Raw genomic sequence first — 16,408 nt, 5'->3', positions numbered from 1 at the left:
TAACCCCTTACCCCTTAGATCAGTCATTGTCAGTATCCAAAATAATTTGTCACTACTAGCTGGAATCAAATTTGTATTGGTGCGCATAAGCAGAACTCCACTGCCAAACTCTTAATCATATTGGTCAGTCTCCTTGTAACGTGAATGAGGGCAAGCCTGGAACCACACCGCAGGTTAAGGTGAACAGAAATAATATGTATTAAAGGTGTCAGGTAGGGGGTTCTGTTTGGTTCATAGGTGGGGAGAAAGTAAATACAAAATTAGTTCTTAAATGTAAGAATGTCCTCTCGTGGCCTGCTCCTTCAGTGCCACAGTGTGAACTACTGTTTCTCAGCAAGGCAGCATACTCTGCTTGACTTGGGTTGGATTCTCAGAGTTACCAATACAATCTTTGGCAAATAACATAGGCTGGCCTGCATCCAGCCAGGTCAAAGATATAAGTCTGCAAGTTCCCAAGTTGAACGACCTACCTGACTGTCTCACGGTTGCAGTTCACATATGTGGTAGAAGCATATACAGTCAGGCATTGCTGCTTCCCTCAGGGCCTCCTTAGCAGTGTTGCCATATAAAAAAAAAATTCCCACCCAAAACAGCCCAAAAACCGCACACACCCCACCCCGATGTCATCACCCCCGCCCCTTCCGTCATCATCCCCATCCCCGCCGTCATCAACCCTGCACCTTCCGTCATCGCCCCCGCCGTCATCAGCCCCACCCCTTCTGTCATCACCCCGCCCCCGCTGTCATCAGCCCCGCCCCCGCCGTCATCGCCCCGCCCAATACATCACCAAACCCCGCCTCTGTTGCCATTAGCCCCACCCCCCGCCGGCCAAAAAACCGCCCAAAACCCGCACGAAAAAAAAAAACAAGCCCAAAAAACCGCAACCCGCTGCGGGCAAAAGTTTCCTGTGGCGGGTTACGGAAAACCGCCCAATTGGGCGAGAAAACCACCCATCTGGCAACCCTGCTCCTTAGCCTAGCTGTGCCCTGACCTTTTATACTTCCTGGATCATGTCCTCCTGGCTCCTCCCCTTCCCCCAGGGCAGGTCTCATTTTTAAGGTGGCTCTGCCACTGTGAAGGGAGTGTAATTAAGGGGGCATGGTAACATCCTATAGACTCCCTCACATTCCATTCAGTAATGCTGAGTCATGTTATATTGTGTCTTGGAGCCCCAAGCTGCCCCTTGATCTACAGTAATGGATATCACTCATAGATTCCATAACTAAGACAAATGTTTCACTTTAAAATAGGGTCTGTGCCCTGAAAAGGACAGGTACAAATTCAAGGTAAGGTATACACATATGAGTTTGTCTTGGGCAGACTGGATGGACCATGCAGGTCTTTTTCTGCCATCATCTACTATGTTACTATGTATGTTTTCTTATATAATTCTTATTATGTTTGCTTGTTAAAATACTATCATGTTTTATCATTATCATGTTACCCAAAATCCTTCTGTTATCACTAAATGTATACTTTCTCATATATTTCCACTACTCATGATGTATTGTAAGCCACATTGAGCCTGCAAAGAGGTGGGAAAATGTGGGATACAAATGCAATAAATAAATAAATAAATAAATAAATAAATAATTGATTCATATTCAGTTACCTGTTATTGCTTGCTGATTTCACCTTTTTATGTTCATGTTCAAGTTCTGTGACCATAAATCTTATTTAGTTTATTGGCTCTGCTGTTCTGGACTGACTAGGAATCATGGTTTGTGTTTATTTATTATTTATTCATTTAAACATATTTATACAAGAAACATCTTGTGTTGAAAAGCATCAATTAACTAAGAAATTACATATACTAATAATATCAAAAGAAATTAAAAAACCAAGGAAAAATGACACTCAAGTCCATAAATTGAGATCCAAGAATTCAGATAATCAGGGAGACAGAAACAAAAAGGAAAAGAAAAGACTCAGGATAAAGCATTCTCTGTTAGGTGGAGTTAACATCTAATTCTTTAACGCTTTTCCATTTTCGCTGAGTTTACAAGCGCTGAGACATGGGCAGGTTCTGTAAATACATATTTTTTCCCCTCAAGCCTTATTATGCACTTGCAGGGGTATCTTAAAAAGAAGGTAACCCCCAGGTGTAACACTTCAGCAGTGGCGTAGCCAGAAGGCAATTTTTGGGTGGGCCAACAAGTTGGATGGGTGGGCACTGGAGTTGCCAACTTTTTGAAAGAGAAAAAAAAACCCAGCCACCTAATACACCCATGCTTTACCCCTACCCCACCCCATGCTGCACCTCTACCTCACTCCCCATTACTTCAATGAGGGTAGCAGTGCAGGCTTCAGTGGCCAATTAATTGAGAGCTAAAGGAAATACAAGGAACTGCACTCTTCTTCAGCCCCCATTGAACCAAGGTCCTCCAACACACATATGGTATTGAAAGCCAAACACTGAACGCCAAACACATTCTGCATCCAGAGCACCTCCTGGCCTTCCATCAATAATAGATGCAGAGCACAGCAAGGACATTTCCCCATAAAACTCACCATACAAAGAAATTCTGGTAATCTCAATAATAGACATGTTGTAAAGTAATTTTAAAAAATCTACAAACAAAAAGTCACTCAGAATCTAGAGCAAATCTACCATGCCAGCACTAACTTCCAAAACAAGGATCCTCTACCTATGAAAAGCGGCTCTAAAATATTGATACCGCTATCAAGAAAACTGAACAAGCCAAATTACTACAGAATGCTACATAGAAACTTCATGGTGACAGAATACCTCGGGGCCACACACACAGAACACAAGAGCCAAATACAGAATAAGTGACCACAAACTCTATAAATATAAATTAAATTGAAACCCCAAGAAACCAGACCTTGCATGTAGTACAACACTAGAGAAACAAAAAAGAAAGGCATTTCCTCCTGTGCAAAATTTAAAGGTATCACATGCCAGGGATGATGGTTTTTTTTTTTTTGGGGGGGGGGGGGCGGTGCAAATAGGGCAATTGTGCTTGGCTTTCTGGCCAGAGAGAGCCCCAATCCTGCCAGAAGCTGAAGAAGGTGCAGCCTGGTAATGGGCTTTGGGGTCCTCTCCTAGATTTCTTCCCTGGGCCCCAGCCATGTCTGACATATGCCAACTCTGACATAATCTAATCACAAAATAGAAATAAAAATAATTTTTGTACCTTTTTGTTGTCTGGTCATTTTATTTTTCATATCATATTGGTCCCTGTCTCTGGTTTCTGCTTCCCTGTGTCTTTCCTGTCCATTTGACATTTCTTCTGTCTCCATGTCCACCATCCATCTCCCATCTCTGTGTCCATATATTTCCTTATCCAGAATCTCCCGTGTTCATATCCCCGCATCTATCATCATTCCTTTGTGTACCCATGTACCCCATGCCCAGCATCTCCCATCTGTGTTCCTATTCTCCCTCTTGTCTGGTATCTCCCCTCTGTGTCCATTATATCTCTATTCCCATACCCCCCATGTCCATTGTATCTCTATTCCCATATCTCCCTCCCCACCCCCATGTCAGGCATTGCCCCTATGTGCCCATATGTCATCCCAATACAGCATCTGTGTCCCTGTCCCCATGCTCCCATCCAATGCTCATCCCTTCTGTTTCTTTGTACCTCTCTATGTCCCCTTTCTCCCTCCCACACACCTTTCCTCTCTAACCAGCAACATTCCTTCTCTCTTCCCTCCCCCTTATGCATCTGGTTCATTCTCCACTGTGGGTTCAGCATTTGACCCCCCTCCATTCCTTTATCCTTGATCCAACATCCTTCTCCCTTTCCTCTAACACTAACCCTTCCCCCTCTCATAGGTCCAGTACTTCTCTCCCTTCGTTCTTGCCCTCCTTGCAGGTCCACATCTCTCCCTCTTCCCTCCAGTCCTCCCCTGCATATTCAGCACCTCTCCCCCTTTGCTGCAGCCTCCCTTGCATGCCCAGCACCTCTCCCCCTTCCCGTCTGCCCTCCCCCACAAATCCAGCAGCTCTCTCCCTTCCCTCCCACACCCTCACCCAGCACCTCTCCCTTCTCTCCCTCCTACATATCCAGCACCTCTCTCCCTTCCCTCCCACCCACATATCCAGTACCTCTCTCCCTTCCCTCCCACCCACATATCCAGCAACTCTATCCCTTCCCTCCAGCACCTCCTTACATGCCCAGCACCTCTCTCCCTTCTCTCCAACCTCCCACCCACAAGCATACATGTCCATGGCCCCTTCCCTCCCCTCCAAACCCCATGTCCAGCACCTCTCTCCCCTCCCACAGTTCAGGCACCGCCACCTCCATGTCTTCCTTAACCACCCACCCCCCACCCTTGCCGCGCGGCGCTTGCTCACTCAGAAGTTCCCATATCAAACATTTTCTCCCCATTCCCCCTTCCCACCCTCCCCCTTGCAACATTACAACAATATCCAATCCATCCCTTCCCTTCCCTCCCCTCCAACCCCCATGTCCAGCGCCTCTCTCCCCTCCCACAGTTCCGGCACCGCCAGGGCGCTACCTCCGTGTCTTCCTTACCCACCCACCATCCTTGCCGCGGAACTTCTCTCTCTATGATCGCCGCCCAGCAGGAACTTCAAACAGCGCGTCAGTGCTGTGTCAGAGCCTTCATCTCTGCCGCGTCCCACCCAGCCTGCGTAAACAGGAAGTTGCGTCAGAGAGGAAGGCTCTGACACAGCGCTGACGCGCTGTTTGAAGTTCCTGCTGGGCGGCGATCATAGAGAGAGAGCATGTTCCGCGGCAAGGATGGCGGGTGGGTAAGGAAGACACGTAGGTAGCGGTGCCGGAACTGTGGGAGGGGAGAGAGAGGCACCGGACATGCGAGGGTGGAGGGAAGGGAGGGAATTGGTTTGGGTGTAGCGCTTCTGGGTGGGCCTGAACCAAGACTGAACGGGCCTAGGCCCACCCGTAGCTACGTCCCTGCACTTCAGGCTTAAGGAGCAAAAATTGTTTCCTCCGTTGTCTAGTCTCCTTAGAGACATCAGGAAAAAGCAATATATTAAAACCTAAAAAAGGTTTATCTTTATTTTGGAAAAACAAACGGAAGATCCAATTTTTGTTGGGCAATAGTGCAACTGTCGCCACTAAGGTGGCGGCTGTTGCCAATTCAGTGTCGGATGATTCAAGCAAAAAAGAAACATCTATAGGCTGTTCAGTTAATGGATTCAAGTCCTTCCCTGGAATATAATAAACTTGAGAGAATGGTGGCAGATTCTGATCCGGTATATTCAAAACTTCCATTCTCTGCCTAAGATTCTTCAAGTCTTTTACTATCGTTGGTTGTAATGTTTCCAGTTTTACAATTCTTTGATCCATTTTATCTATTTTGTCATCCAAAACCTTGACTTCTTCCTCTTTTTTTTGTAAGTCAATTTCCAAAGAATTTACTTTTGGTGCAATGTCATTAATCTGTTTAATAAATGTTTGTCCCAAGGTGGACACTAAGTCCCACAATGCGTCGAGTGTTACTTCCTTTGGTTTAACTACCAACTCTTTAGGAAGTTCATACCTTGCAGAAGACTGTCCAAAAATCCCACCTTGTCCCTCAGCTCCTCTCCTCTCAGTCCATGGCGATTCTTCGGGCAAACTGCCCTCCGTTCCTTCCATTGTTGTAAACAGAGGCTCCAACCAACGTTCTTCTGAGTCCTTGATCCCCACTTGGGGCGACCCTGTCGGTTCCAATAGGAAGGAGCTAGCGCCAACCGGCTGAGGAGGTGGAGTGCGCACGGCGGGGCTCAGAGTGGTATCCAGACCGGGGGAAGCTGAAGTCTCCCGATTGCCGGCTTTCCCTACCGGAAGCGTTCCGCTGATTTGGTCAACTCCAGGAGTTCGGACAAAATGGTCCATAGGACCAGATAATGAGGGCAGTAGTGGGGAGGCTCTGGCCGCTATTTTCCCTAGACGTTTGGGCATTGTAACAAGAGGAGCGCGAATCTCAGCATCCTAACAGTGCGCGGCCATCTTGGATCCCTTCAGCTCGTGGTTTGTGTTTTTCAGTCTGTGGGTGCTTTCTAGAAACCGTGGGACTCCTGGAGTGTGGCCCCATAGAAATCACCAGGGGAATAACCTAAGAGTGGGAGACTAGCCCAGAGGCAAACGGGCCCAGTTGGTGGGTGGAGGGTGCTAGAGCATGAGTCCAAGTACAGGCGAGGCTGGGCAGTGCTGGGAAGACCCTTCAGGTGGCCGCAGGGTAACCCCAGGCAGGTGCTAGGCATTTCATGACACAAAGCAATATAATTTTATCAGATTCTGATGACAAGGAGGTAAAAAGGGTAGAATGGGTAGAAATGAAATATTGAGAGGATTAAAAAAAAAAAACGGATAGATCCAAATTATCCTCAGGTGCAAACATATCCAAACCCTCCATCTATTCAGATTCCACAGTACTCCTCAAAATATAGTATTTCTTAGAAATAACAATATCCCCCTAATTAGGTAATTTCAAAATATCCCTAAAATACATTTAAAATAATTGCTTAGGAGATAATAAATGACATTGAGGAAAGTTCAATAATCTCAGGTTACAAGCCCTTGCAAAATTCTCCATAGCTACCCCCCCTCAGCAAAACTACATCCCAGGTATTAATGCCCTGCAAACAAGATTCAACCTGATGTTAATCTACCTTTTTAGCAGATTATAACGTAAAATCACAAAAACGTGACATTATTACCCTGAGGAGAGACTGTTCTGGAGAATATCATATAAGTCTCTAGCAGAGAAGCCTCGCCGGTCAAGGGGAACAGAGAGGCGCGAAGTCTGGAGTTGGCAGTAGTGGAGAAGGGAACAGATAAGAAGGATTTATCCATGGAGCGGAGTGCACGGGAAGGGGTGTAGGGAAGGACGAGTGTGGAGAGATACTATTGTTCCTTTGTGCGATCCTACATGCACCTCTTGAGCGTGACTCCTTTAAATATGTTGCTCTTTATCTTAGGCTTCTTTTACGTTCGTACTATTTGCTCTTTCTCCATGGATATCTACTATCCCATTCCTACTATCTGGGGTAATGGAGTTCATTTGCTTGACCCTCATTACAAACTTCTTTTTATTCACAAGCATGAATACCTTGTACTTTGATAAATATTCCAGTTCAATCTGTTGCTTCTCAATCATCAAATATAAGCCCATCCAGCATTAATGTTGGCCTCCTAAATGTTCATGCTGTGTGGAAAAAAATGCATGCTTATACAGAGTATCATACAAGAGCATAAAATAAATCTCACATGTCTCACAGAAACCTGGCTATCAGATCTTCTCCTCTACGTATCAAATATCATTTTGAACATAGACAATCTAGGAAAGGGGAAGATCTGCTATACTATTCTCTGAATGCTTGTCTCTTGCCCCTACTGTTCCTTTTTCTTTCTCTTTTATTGAACATCTTGGTTTTTTTGCTTGCATACATCACTCTCCACTGCTTTTCTTTTAGTTTATCAAGCTCTAGCAATTACTTCTGCCTCTTACTGAACTGCAAGATTTTACTGTGTAACATTATCTCCCTGCATCTTAGAAAATTATCTTAGGAGACCTTAAAATCCATATTGATAATCAGGGCCGCAGAGCTGGGCCCCCCCCCCACTCGGGGTGCAGCTGCTGCTGCCGCCCCTCGCAGGCTACCAACACCCCCTGCCCATACCTTCCTGCATCAGTCATCTGCTGCACCCCAGCCTCCAAGGGGGGCCTGGCACCGGGGTCTGTCTCTTTCCTGCTCCTGTATGCCAGGACCAGGTTATCGCATTAACTCAATCACCCGGGTCCCGACAGGAGCAGGAGAGAGGCAGACCCCTGCGCCAGGCCCCTCTTTAGGCTGGGTCCAGGGAATTTTGCCTCTCCCCCTTGGCAGCCCTGTTGATAATACCTCACACCCAATAGCTAAAGACCTCATCCATTTTTATGAAGCTCTGCAATTAACACGTTACTTGGCCCACTCATAATGCAGGTTACACCTCTGATCTCATTCTAACAAGACCTACCTTATCAGCTGTTTTGAAACATCTTGTGATTACCTTGGAAAGACTGTTCCCTACTATATACATTGACATATCCGTCACCCCCTTCTGTTAACCTAGCTCTCTGCACCTACCAATTCAGAAATAAACATATACAATCTATTACTTTTGAGGATTTGGACTCCCTTCTTAAACTAGATTTTGATTCTTTCTTTTCCTTATCTCTAGAAGAAAAAATTAAAAACTGGAACATTGCTAAACTTTCAATCTTCAATAAGGGTGCTCCTGTCAAAACAGTTAAATGTCTCATTAAAAAGCAAGAATCTTTATATAACTCTGAATTAAGACGTCTTAAATCGCTAGTTTGGCTTTGTAAAATAAGCCTTTATTGTATTCATGTTTATATTTGGCAATTTTTATTATAGTTAGGCTGTTAACCAAATCATAAGTTTTATGTTAAACTGTACCTGCTGTTCACTGCCTTGAGGGGTCCTTTTACTAAGCTGCGGTAAAAGGGGGCCTACATCAGTGTCGGCATGTGTTTTTGATGTGTGCTGAGGCCCCCTTTTACTGCAGCAGGTAAAAGGCTGTATTTTTTTCTAGAACAGAAATAGCCATGTGTTTTATTTATTTTTATTTATTTGTTACATTTGTATCCCACATTTTCCCACCAATTTGCAGGCTCAGTGTGGCTTACATAGTACCGTACTGGCAATCGCCAAGTCCGGTAGAGAAACAAATACAAGGTGATATTGAGGGGCATAATTGAACGAAAACGTCTATCTCCATGGGCGTTTATCTCCGAGAACGGGTCCGTGAAGGGGCGGACCGAACCGTATTTTTGAAAAAAATAGACGTCCATGTTTTATTCGACAATTTGTGAGCTGGGCGTTTTTGTTTTTCAGTGATAATGGAAAATGAAAGCGCCCAGCTCAAAAACGAATAAATCCAAGGCATTTGTTCGTGGGAGGGGCCAGGATTCGTAGTGCACTGGTCCCCCTCACATGCCAGGACACCAACCGGGCACCCTAGGGGGCACTTTTACAAAAACAAAAAAAAAGGTAAAAGAGCTCCCAGGTGCATAGCACCCTTCCCTTGTGTGTTGAGCCCCCGAAATCCCCCTCAAAACCCACTGCCCACAAGTCTACACCATTACTATAGCCTTAAGGGGTGAAGGGGGCACCTACATGTGGGTACAGTGGGTTTGGGGGGGTTGGACGACTAAGCATTAAGCAGCACAATTGTAATAGGTAGGGGGGGGATGGGCCTGGGTCCACCTGCCTGAAGTCCACTGCACCCCCTAACAACTCCTCCAGTGACCTGCAGCATACTGCTGTCAGGGAGCTGGGTATGACATTTGAGGGTGAAAATAAAAAGTTGAGAAACTTCATTTTTTGTGGTGGGAGGGGGTTAGTGACCACTGGGGGAGTCAGGGGAGGTCATCCCCGATTCCCTCTGGTGGTAATCTGGTCATTTAGGGCACTTTTTGGGGCCTTATTCGTGAAAAAACAGGGTCCAGGAAAAGTGTCCTAAATTCTAGCTACAAACGCATACTTTTTTTCCATTATCGGTGAAAGGCGCCCATCTCTCCTCGGCCAATAACCACGCCCCAGTTTCACCTTCGCCACGCCTCTGACACGCCCCCGTCAACTTTGTACGCTTCCGCGATGGAGTGCAGTTGAAAACGTCCAAAATCGGCTTTCCATTATACCGATTTATTTGTTTTGGGTCGAAATCTAGGCGTTTTTCTCTTTTAATTATAAGGTGATATTGTGGTCGAATAAAAGTACATGTGTTTCAGGTACAAAGGGGATCGAGGAGAGGAAAGGTTATATAGAGGGGCATAATCGAACGGCACCGGCCAAATAGATGGCCGGTCATCTTTGGGGCTGGCTCTGCGAGGGGGCGGAGCCAACCGTATTTTCGAAATACGGTTGGGGCTGGCTAAATCGATCGCCGAGTTTAGAGGAGATGGCCGGCTTTGTTTTTCAGCCATAATGGAAACCGGGCCCGGCCATCTCAAACTCAGCGAAATGCAAGGCATTTGGTCATGGGAGGAGCCAGCATTTGTAGTGCACTGGCCTCCCTCTCATGCCAGGACACCAACTGGCCACCCTAGGGGGCACTTCTAGAAATGAAAAAAAATAAATAAAAATAGCTCCCAGGTGCATAGCTCCCTTACCTTGGGTACTGAGCCCCCCAAATCCCCGCCAAACCCCACTCCCCACAACTCTATACCATTACCATAGCCCTAAGGGGTGAAAGGGGGCACCTACATGTGGGTACAGTGGGTTTGGTTTTTTTTGAAGGGCTCAACATTAACCACCACAAGTGGAACAGGTAGGGGGGGGATGGGCCTGGGTCCACCTGCCTGAAGTGCACTGCACCCACTAAATACTGCTCCAGGGACCTGCATACTGCTTGTCAGGGAGCTGGGTATGACATTTCAGGCTGGCAAAAAACTTTTTTTTTTAAATTTTTTTTTGGGTGGGAGGGGGTTGGTGACCATTGGGGGAGTAAGGGGAGGTCATCCCTGTTTCCCTCCGGTGGTCATCTGGTCAGTTGGGGCACGTTTTTGTGACTTGGTCCTAAAAATAAATTGACCAAGTGCAGCCAGCGAAATGCTCGTCTGAGCCGGCCATCTTTTTTCCATTATGGGGTGAAGCTGGCTATCTTGTAACCATGCCCCCGTCCCGCCCCCACCCTGCTCCCTGTCCTGCCTTCTGTACCCTCCATTAGAGGTTGGCCGGCTCTGCGACGAAAAGCAGCTGGGCCCGGCTAAAATCGGCTTTCGATTATACCGATTTGGCCGGGATCAGGAGATCGCCGGCCATCTCCCGATTTGTGTCGGAAGACGGCCGGCGATCTCTTTCGAAAATAAGCTCAATAGTGTCCATTACGAGTTTTGGTTTTGCTGTGTTCCAGAATATAGGTGCTCATGTTGGATTGGTGGGGTAAGCCTTTTTGAACAGGTTGGTTTTTAATGATTTCCTGAAGTTTAGGTGGTCGTAGATTGTTTTCACAGCTTTTGGCAATGCATTCCATAGTTGTGTGCTTATATAGGAGAAGCTGGATGCATAGGTAGCTTTATATTTAAGTCCTTTGCAGTTTGGGTAGTGGAGGTTTACTTACCTTACAACCATTTTGGAGATGGGGGAGCACTTACCGCCACCCATTGAGGTGGCAGTAAGGGCTCCTGTACTAACCTGACAGTAACTGCTGCCCAATTACCGCCGGGAAAGCACCAGTGCTTCAAAAATAGAAAATATTTTTGTACCACTGGAAATGGCATGTGCTAGGGATGGGAACTGCTCAGCAATAGCTCTGTATTGGCGGGTGGCAAGCCTGTTGCTGCACGCCAACCCTTTAGTAAAAGGGCCCCTCAGTGAATCTCTTCATTAAGGTGGTTAATAAATCCCAATAAATAAACTCTTCCTCAAGGAGCAAAAATGGTAGAAAAGCATACAAAGGAAATTCTTCAGGCCTACAAACAGATGGCATCTATTTATAAGTGAACCCTCCAATTGGCTTATAAAACTTCTCTAAATTGATCAATAGGCTGCTAACTTTTAGCGAAGCTGTTCTCCATACTCCGCTGACACACAAGCCATCTGTTTCTGCAGTACCAACTGCAGCTACTTTAGCTTCGTATTTTGAGGACAAAATTATAAATGCTCAGCTTTCTATCTTCTCTGATCCTAAAAAGCCCCCCATCATGTCAAATTCAGGAGGCAAGCATAGGGTCTCCTTTGTGTGAGACACAAGTTTGATTATTTAATCAATCATTATTTGTTGTATGTAGTTCCACTGACTACTATTGAACTGCAAAAAAATACTTCACTCTTTGAAAATTACTATGGCTCTGCATGATCCTGTATCTTCCACTTGAAACTGGATGTAGTTTCAGAAGCTTGGAAGGCAGCATTATATACCCCAGATTGAAGGACCAGAATAAAAGATGTACCTGTTTTAACAAATTATTGGCCAGTTGCAAAATTGCCTTTTCTGTCAAAACTGACAGAATTCCTAGATAATACTGACATTTTCCATTCTAATCAAATGTGCTTTCACCTTGCTCGTAATTACCACCTACATCCAAACTCACGTAGATCAAGATAAAACAATAATATTAATTTCACTGGATATATCAACCACCTTTAATCTTGTGGATCATAACCTCCTATTACAAAGATTTCAAGATATAGATATTGCTGAAACAGTTCTATCATTCCTATTTGTCTCAAAGATCTAAGATTGTCATCCTTCATTTGTTCTATCAACTGTAGGGTTCCCCGGGAATATATTTTGGCCCTCACCTTGTTTATTTATTTATTAATTTTATTGCATTTGTATCCCACATTTTCCCACCTATTTGCAGGCTCAATGTGGCTTACAGAATCCTGTTATGGCATTGTCATTCCAGGATGTCAAATACAATTAGTGATGTAGAAAGAATAAGTAGGGAAAAAGAGAGTATTTAGGGTGAGTGTAGAAGATGGACTGTCGTATTGGGGTGGGTTGGAGAAGTGGTTTAGTAAGGTTATGGGTTCTCTTTGTAGGCCTTGTTGAAGTGATAAGTCTTCAGAGATTTATGGAAGTTGGTAATTTCGTCAATAGTTTTCAAGTCAGTAGGTAGTGCATTCCACAACTGCGTGCTCATGTGAGAGAAGGTAGTTGCATGTGTCAGCTTGTATTTTAGTCCTTTACAGCTGGGGAAGTGTAGGTTGAGAAATTTGCGGGATGATCTTTTGGCGTTTCTGGGAGGCAGGTCCACGAGGTTTAGCATGTAGGTTGGGGCGTCTGCGTGGATGATTTTGTGTACAATCGTGCAGATCTTGAATGCGATGCGCTCCTTGAGTGGGAGCCAGTGAAGTTTCTCTCTTAGGGGTTTTGCACTTTCATATTTAGTTTTTCCAAATATGAGTCTGGCGGCTGTATTCTGGGCTGTTTGGAGTTTTTTGATAGTCTGTTCTTTTCAGCCAGCATACAGTGCATTGCAGTAATCCAGGTGACTTATTACCATTGACTGTACCAGGGTACGGAAGATGTATCTTGGGAAGAAAGGTTTTACTCTTTTGAGTTTCCACATGGAGTAGAACATCTTCTTCGTCGTATTCTTCACGTGGGTGTCGAGTGTGCTGACCCAACCTAACTAAACATTTACATGGATAGGCAAGGAAAAACATCCCGCCTATCTCCAACGTTCTTGCTTTTAATGCTAGAAAAGCTTTCCTTCTCTGTTGGGTCGATTTTGAAACATCAGGGAAGATTTGTACTTTCACCCCACCAAAACAGGTTTGTAGATTTTTAAAATAAAGTTTCATTATATTGTTCAAATCCTGTTCAAAAATTAAGGAAACTATCAAAGTTGACCGGTCTGCATTTTCATCCACTGAACGCTCTAGTATTGCTGAGATGTTCTCAAGATCTAAATTAGTGTGTAATCCATCCTGTTTTTTCTCATTCTCTCCTTTGTCACTTGGAATATAATATATCTTATTGACAGGCGGCATCGCTTCCAGGGGCATTTTTAAAACTTCATTTAGGTATCTTTTAAATAAATCATAAGGATTAATCCCTGGGAGTTTGGGAAAGTTCAATAATCGCAAATTTAATCTTCTATTGAAGTTCTCAATTTGATCCAATTTCCTTCGGATATCTGCATTATCTTTAACCAAACTAACTTTGAACTCTTGAAGAGAATCTACTTTATTCTGGAAATCAGTCACTTTTTCAGCAATATCCATTTTTAACTGGTCAACCTTTAAATTCGGTTCTTGGAATTTTTTTCAAAAGTACTCACTTCTCCTGAAGTTCGTTGTAATGTCCCATCCATTTTGTTCAATATTGTCCAAATCATTGCCAGATTTACCTCCTTCATTGTTCCTATTGATGTTTCTTCTGCTCTCGGCGTCTTCTCCAACGTTTCCCGCCCCTCACTAACAGCTTCGCTCGTAACACTTCCGGTAAGGCGTCGCTGTTCATCAGGCCCCGTCGTTGATGCTGGGCAGGGAGGCCTTACTGTTGCTGGTGGTGAAAGAGATATTTCCTCTCCTAGCAGGGCCTCTGCTTCCCCAGAGAGCCCCGCTATAGGATCCGTATCTCCTATTATGTGGGAGACTGGCGCGAAATAGGGCTCAAGACCCGGCTGAAGCACCGTGGGAGTCGAGGTAGGTGGGGGAACTACCCTCATTATCCCCTTTCTTTTAGTATGCGGCATTCTTCCTCGAGGAAATATGTTTTTGCCAAGTCGGGTTCAGAGCTGCTGTTCCGTGCAACCTGTTACGCTGCCATATTGGATCGCCTTTTTAGGACCTGATTTTATAACAGTGTGAGAAGTCCAAAAGGTACTGATGTGCCTTTATAAACAGGCATCAAGAACCTGCCCCAACAATGCACAAATGCCCATGTACAAATTTACACCTGCTCCACATATGTATTTTATAAAATACGCATATACGTTACAACCCCACTCCCTCTCCGCCCAAACCAGGCCAGGGAAAATGTGCTCCAGTGTAAGTGTGGGCACATACTTTCCATGTGTGTCTTTTTCATATACAAAATAGGCTTTAAATGCAGAAAAAGCTTTATAAAATTATCACTGGTAAGGATTAATGGATTGATTTTCTTCGTCATTGCTTTTACTTTGTTTGTTTTACGTGCTCTTGCATTGTATTATTGTTTGTTTTATGTGTACTTGTATTGTTTTAATGTTTTATCTTGGTTTTTATTTTTTCTTTATATAATTTTACCGTTTTTCATGTTTATATTATTATTTTTATTCTATTACTTTACTTTCTGTATGTGTTATTTATTTCCTTATATCTTGTACCCTGTCTTGGTGTCTGTAAAGGCAGGTCATACAGGAAAAATATATAAATACAATATTCCATATATGTCAGTGCTATATAAAATTATCTATTTGTTTTCTTTGTACAAGCACTTATGTTTGCTTGGATGGCAACTGCATGCATTCTACATTCAATTTAAGGAATATTTTGCTATAGCCCAATATTTTCTGAATCACTAAGGGGTTAAGTTTAATTTTTCATTTACTTTTATGAGTACAATTTATAATATATGTTAAGCATCCACTTAACAATGAAAAGAAAAGGTAAAGGATATCCAAATTATAAGGAACATCAGTACCAAGGAAATAGAATCAAAGCCACTCTTAAGTCCATATTACTTTAGGAGGGCCAAGTTTTATAGAGCCTAGAGCAGCCATTCCCAACCTAGTCCTCGGAACACACCTAGTCCTATTGGGTTTTCAGGATATCCACAATGAATATTCATGAGTTAGATTTGTATGCAATTGAGGCAAATCCATTTCATGCATATTCACTGTGGATATCCTGAAAACTCAATGGGACTGGGTGTGCGTGAGGACTGGGTTGGGAATGGATGGCCTAGAGCAAGCCAGTAAGGAAATTATAAAAGAAAAATTCACATTCTGGGAGACTGTAGCCCACCTAATACACAAACTCTCTGATTCTATATATGTCGCCAAAAATTGCCCACGCAAATTTGTGTGTGTAATTTAGTTGAGTAATGAGCCAATAGCTAGCAATATTTGGGCACTAACAACCAATTATTGGCTTTAATTGGTTCCAATTAGGATTTGTGCGCACATGTTGCTAAGCACTATTCTGTAAAGATGCACATGAAAATCTTTCAGGGGCCCTTTTACTGAAGGGTTGGAATGCGGTAACAGGCTTGCTGCGTGCCAATCCAGAACTACTGCTGGACAAAAAGTCTCCCTCTTGGAAATGGGTAACTTGGAATCTCTGTGCATAGATACTGTTTATCTTTTTTTTGTTTTATTTTAAATCATTTATTTATAATTTTTCACTTTACAAGGGTCACTTGCAAAGAGTAATACAGAGATGACTGCACATTAATACAAGATAAGAAGAAAACAATCCCAACTAGATATATGGATTATATACAATCTTTCTCTTTCTTAGACCACAAAGTGAAATAGGGAGAGTGAGATAAGACAAGGAGATCAATTAAACAGTAAACAGAAAAAAGAAAACATGGTATTAACCTGATTATCCCCAGATATTACTCATCTAATTCATTATTCCACATTGATCATCTGGTTGGCTTCTTCAAGACCAAATACGGTGTATAGTCAATTCATTTAATTGAGAACACACTTATTGTCCAGATTTTAGTTAGAAATAATACATCTGATTACATTCTCTCTCTTTTAAAAACCAGAAATTATTTAACATTACATATACTTAAGTCTCTAATTCAAATCCCACTGATTAAAGCAATCCCAGTTTTCACAGGCTTCACTCCGTTCGAAGTAATAATTAAGGAAATATTTCTGAGGAAAACTTTAGGAGTCATACCTGGAACTCTGGAAAAAACAATAATCTCGACATTAATCATCCACAATAACATCCACCTTATCATTCAAAGTTTCTGGTCCATTATCATTTTCAGGATCATAACCACTTCTA

This window comes from Microcaecilia unicolor, chromosome 8 (genome assembly GCF_901765095.1).
Source record: "Microcaecilia unicolor chromosome 8, aMicUni1.1, whole genome shotgun sequence".
Classification (NCBI taxonomy): Eukaryota; Metazoa; Chordata; class Amphibia; order Gymnophiona; family Siphonopidae; genus Microcaecilia; species Microcaecilia unicolor.
The sequence above is the reverse complement of the archived record's forward strand: the minus strand, read 5'-3'. Positions refer to the sequence as shown.